The sequence below is a fragment of the Montipora capricornis genome, chromosome 3 (genome assembly GCF_036669925.1).
Source record: "Montipora capricornis isolate CH-2021 chromosome 3, ASM3666992v2, whole genome shotgun sequence".
NCBI classification, from domain to species: domain Eukaryota; kingdom Metazoa; phylum Cnidaria; class Anthozoa; order Scleractinia; family Acroporidae; genus Montipora; species Montipora capricornis.
In genome coordinates, this window is record NC_090885.1 from 15,008,105 (window position 1) to 15,013,803 (window position 5,699).

Below are 5,699 nucleotides of genomic sequence, written 5' to 3' on the forward strand. Positions count from 1 at the left end.
CGGCCGTTGAATTCTTTCCCCGCGAGGCATGACGAAAAAATCAGTGTTGCTTTCGCGCGCGTAGTCAAACAAAGCACCTGTTCGTGCTGCTAGTACGTAGATGGACCACATGGGTTGCGCAGTAGGGCTGTTCAAACGGTAGGAGTTACATGAATTATAGATACACTGATGTAATTAAATCTCGTGCAAACAAAATAACATAGTTGGACTTTATGTTTCCGATAATAGCATACCACTTATTTGCAGAAATTAGTGAAATTGGATGAATTTCAAGTTCAGATCAGGTAAGAAACAAAAATGCAACACTTGATTATTTTATTATTAGTCCCTGGCTTACATTTTACCTATACTGATTAATTAAACGGATAGGGGAATTTCTTACTGGGAAGGTACTGAACAAATGAATAAAAAACTGAACAAACGGGCATCAAACAGGAAAACAATTGCAAGTTTCAATTCAGCGGACATAGCGGAGTTGCAATTCAATACTGGATGGCACAGTCAGTTAGTGCGCGGCCTTAATACAAGAGGTCCTGAGTTCGATTCCCGGATCTCGCATCCTTGTTTCGACCTCTTTCCTTTCCGTGTAGCTAAGTAGCTTTATTAACGCGTAAAACGGAGCACTGATGGAGAGGGGGGGAGTAAAATGAGCACACCGTCGACCTCAGGTTTGTCAGTAATTAAAGTTATTGTTACTAGTCATCGACGTTAAATATGGTCGCTTTACTTTACTTCACTTTTGATACTGAGAATATTTTTGGGAGGTGGCTTTTTGCAATTTGGTATATTTCTTTCTTTTTTAGAATAATGAAGGTAAAAAGTACAGCGCGAAAGAACAAGTCAGCACTCGTGAAAATTATTGTTTTTTGAAGGCGTCCTAGTAGCATTGAGCAATATTAAGTCAGAATTGCCAGCAAACAATGTGCGCGCTATGTCTTCGGCCCCTCGTGTCATAACATGAAGTAAACAAATTCGAGGGGCAGTGCCAACCCTATGAGGATGAACTTAAGCGGCTTGTGTTATACAAGGTGCTGTCTGGTGTCTGGTTATGGGATAGATTAAAAAAGTACCGTGTTCCCACCTTGTAAACTGTTTTTTTCGAAACGTGCAGTTTGGCTGGCGTTTATCTGCCAGTACTGTTGGCGGAACGTTAACCCGACCTTTTCTACATATCAAGCAAACGAATGGTTTTTCGTCAACTTCTAGACTTCTATTCTATGCTTTGAATTTGCCTTGGTGCCTGTCGCTAAAAAATATTTCAGTTTTTCCCGGACATAGTGTGTCAATAGTACATACAGAAAGATGTCCTTTCACGGGAACAAATGAGCACAACAAGTGGACTTTTTCCCAGCTGTGGTTTTATAGCTTAGTTGGTAGAGAATTGCACTGGCATCGCAGAGGTCATAGGTTGGAATCTCATTGAAGCCACGAGGATCACTTCTGCAAAATTAATAATGTTATTTAAAATACATATTAAGATAATCCTCGAGTTGAGCAACTACTAGATGTTAAATAAATACAGGGAAACTGAAAACTGAATACATAGCTTCCTGCTAATAAAGGACATAAAGGAAACACGAACATAAAAGGCAGTGAATGAATTATGGGAAGGATATGACCCATAAGACTTTGTAAACTTACAAATTCGGCTTCCATCTTGTTTTCAACATGTTAGTGCGTTGTTTTCTCCATTTGAACAATATTTAATGCGCTTGAGTGGCCCCGGCAATGTCTGAGGAGCCGTGCAAACGGAGCTACGATTAGGCGATCACGGAACAAAAGAAATTATTGTTGGGACTTAAGTTGTTGGCTCAAAAGCTTGACAAGTTTCAAACTTCGTGCAACAACTCCCAACAACTTGCAGCAGGGTGTGCAAACGAACGCAACATGTAACATCCGACGATGTTATTAGTAGTTGTTGGCCAACAATATTGCGTTCGTTTGTGCGCGGTTTTAGAGCTAATTGAGAGGTTAAGCATGTCGTTTACGCCGAATGGCAAACGTCGTGAGAGAAATCAGGGTTTTGCCAAAAATGTAAGAACCCTGCTTGATAATTGCTCATTTCTGTCCTGTTAGCTCCAGATATCAAGCAACTTCTCAAAGAAACGAGGCAAGTTAAAATGAGAGAATTTTCACGCTTTTATGACAAGCAGGAGCCTGCCGTTTCCCTTTTGCCTTTGACCGTAAACGTCATGCAGCTTAACCTCTCTATTATTTTGTGGCGTTCTCGTAGCCGTCGCCGTCGTCCTTGCTAACAAGCTCCCTGCTATCTTATCTATCTTATTAGAAGCACATGACCTTGAATTGTGTAACCTTGCAACAAAGCTGGGGATTTTAGGACACCAATTTTATGCCCAAATATGGACAAAAATAACATCAAAGCTGCACGCGCGGGAAAATGCGCGAGCTACGTTACATCCAAATAAGGAAATTTTTGAACTCAAATAACTGCAGCTCGCGACCAGCAGAGTTAAGGACGATGCCTACTAATTCAGAGGTATTTTTGGCCCGATTTGTGATTATGCAGGAAAGGTAGATCTTAACAAGTGTTATTGAAATCCAAAGAGAAAATTGGGGGTAACCACGCATTTTTCAAAGATAAGTCATGAACAATATTTGTAAAAAGCTCTAAAATACAATGCAATGTGTGGCGTTTTTTCTCAAATTGAAGCTCAACTATTTCTAGAGAATGTATGGTTACCCCCAATGTTCTTTTTGGATACCAAGAGTACTTACGAAAATCTACTTTATCTGAATAGTTTTAAGCCGTGCAAAAATATCCCTGCATTAGTAAGCATCGGCGATAGGAAATCCTAGTATCTGAAGATGCGCAGAACGTATGCGCAATAACAATAGTAAGCACCGTCCTTAAACGCTTCAAGGTGATGAACTTCTGATCTTATCTAGTATCTTCAAGCTATCTCATCTCTCCACTTTTACTACAGAATAAGTTTAAGCCAGAGGAAATTAGGCTTGTCAACAAATTTGTTTAAATTTTTTTGTTTCTAAAATTAAGAAAAATGAATCTTAGAATCGCTTATCATTTTCACATTTCCTGGGCGCAGCCATCTTGAAAATATAATTGCATATTGTGACGTCTGTGGGTTGCCCCATTGTTCACCCTGCTTCCTGGAGTCTTCTTCATTATATTGCTTTTCTGTTCTTGTTACAGCATCTGTCAATGCGAAATGGCTTGTCTTCTGAGATCAACCTTCATTGTGTTCTTAGTATTATTATGTAATACAAGATCAGGCAGTTTTTTCCCTGCAGGTATTTATGTTGAATCGATCCATTACTCAGTACAGAACTTTCTCGTAGCTAGGTGTAAAGAAGGACATTTGTCCTTAATCATTAACAACTTGCTTACCTTGCGAGCCAAATTGAGCTTTCTAATTTAACTCTTTACAATGACATGCCGTTTCCAACTACTTAATGGAGTTACAATTATCCACTATAATTGACAATTGATAGAAAAATGGAAGAAAATGGATATTTTTGTTTCAGTAACGTCGGAGGAATATGACAAAAGAAATGGAATAAGTTTCTAACAAACTCAGCCCTAGATTACAAGAAATAATTCGAGCAATGCTATGGTTTAGGGAATTTTGTCATTTTACGTTACTGATCCATTCGAAATTTTCCCCAACCCTTCTCTTTAGCTTAACGTCACACTCGACCGGTAAAGCTGCTTCCAAGTCTCAAAGAGTTTAGCTGTACTTCTCAAAGAGACTGGCAATCCAAACTTCAAAGCCGACTATTGTAAATTTTAGGCTTTATAGGAAACTTTGTGTTACTTTCCATAAAATGTGTAAATCTTACTAAACTTAATTCAAATCCAGGGTGAATAAGATAGAAAAATGCCAGTCAAACCACAAGCCGTAAACACGACCTCATTGTGATGCGCGCAAAATGAGATTTCAAGGTAAGACTAAGTTTGAAAACGGCTTCTTAATTCTTCAGTCAGAGATCGTGTTTTGGCGAGAGCAATAGACAGCGTTTACCTTCCCGGTGAGGTGACGGAAGAGGGAGGAAGATTCTTCCTTGTCACCCTGGACAACGGACATCAAATCGAACACAGCTACGGGGATATAACAGCCGTCGTGGAGGACAAGGTGCCGCCCTGGGTGACATTAGGTGATCACGTGATTGCACTTCACCCAATAACAAATAGGACCAGGGAATACCTGATTGGCTTTGTGACACGTGACTTTTGTCAAGGAAATGATGAGCTGTACGAGATCACATTCGCCAACAATCAAAGGGGAAACTGTACCCTAAAAGACTTGAGAAAACTACCTTTTTTTTCTTCAACCCATCAAGGTAATTATGAAGCTACCTTTCCGATTCAACTCGTTTGATAAACCCAATTTTTTATGTTGCTCTGTTAGCTTGTCAATCAGTGTCCCCGAAGGAAAAAAGGTAAAGAAAAGGGCTACTTCAGTATGACAAAACGATCCAATTTCGTTGGAATATGTATTGAAAACTCCGCGTCATGGTGATGACATAGATGGTTTCTCGGACTTTTAAAGCTGCATGTCAATAGCGGACCTTTTTCTTTATAAAAATCATGTCGATAAAAGGAAAGGAAAGGATATTTATTCAAGTGTCCAGTCTCCTAGCGCTGGAGCACCAACTGGGGACTGGGGACAGTGTACTGAAATCAACAAATTAAGGTTTTTGAGGACAGGGGAAAACCGGAGTACCCGGAGAAAACCTCTCGGTACAAAGTAAAGAACCAATAAACTCAACCCACATGCGACGGCAGATCTGGGAATAGAACCCGAGCCACATTGGTGTGAGGCGAGTGCTCTCACCACTGCATTATCCCTGCAACCATATAAGTCATTGCAAAACAACCGATCAGTCATTTATGTTCATGAAGTAATATGTATATGTCTCCCTAGTCGTCTTCGCAAAGTACAGCAACGACGCAAGCTTTACCATCTCAATCAGCCCGTCAGTTAATTAGTTAATTAGAGGACTGTCCAATACAGTGACATAATGAGTTTTACGATACTTGATGTAGGCGTCATAAAGTGAACCTCTAACCTTATTTACGATGGCAGCCATAAAACAGTCTTTCGGTTACTTTGCAACTAGTTGTGCTTTCACTGTTAATCCTTTGAGGCTCACATTCTTACTGCGGAGAAGTTCTTTAAGTTCGTTTGCATGCATCTTCTCCACAAGCCTATCCATGCCTTACGTCGAAAACAAGCTAAAACAGAAAACATACAGTAAAAGTTGATACGCCATTTCAATAAAACGTCGCCATTGTGTTGCGTTATCTACGCTCAAATCTGCATAACAATGAAAACGCAAACGTTGCTTTAATAAAAACACTGACTTTCACAACACCAGTAAGATGTATTTTGGAATATTTCGACGAAATCTATCCTTGAACGGGCTTTCCTTTCGATTTCAGCATCCAATTTCTCCAAGCAAAGGCTGCAAAATTCCTTGGAAAACAGAGCTGGACAACCCTTAGCAACGGTTACTACCGAAAAGCCTCGCTTTGGTGTTATCGTCGCCATATTTGCAAACGGTGTATTTGCTCAAGCAAATTAGCAGCACACTTCTGAGGGGGAAAACAACACAAGTTCGAGAGGTTATAACGAACATCTTAGCCACACAGATGATTTTTTTTTCATGTTCATTGAATGTTTATCACTTATCACCTAACTAGTAAAATAGAATGATTA

The 5,699-nt window shown here is 39.8% G+C and overlaps 1 long non-coding RNA gene across 1 annotated transcript; it reads left to right on the forward strand.

Annotated features, from left to right (window-relative positions):
• Window positions 1-252: 252 nt before the first annotated feature.
• On the forward strand, window positions 253-4,297 carry LOC138041156 (uncharacterized). The gene is made up of 3 exons (XR_011130762.1): window positions 253-284; window positions 3,173-3,270; window positions 3,961-4,297. It is a non-coding gene; the product is annotated as an uncharacterized lncRNA (long non-coding RNA).
• Window positions 4,298-5,699: the final 1,402 nt, after the last annotated feature.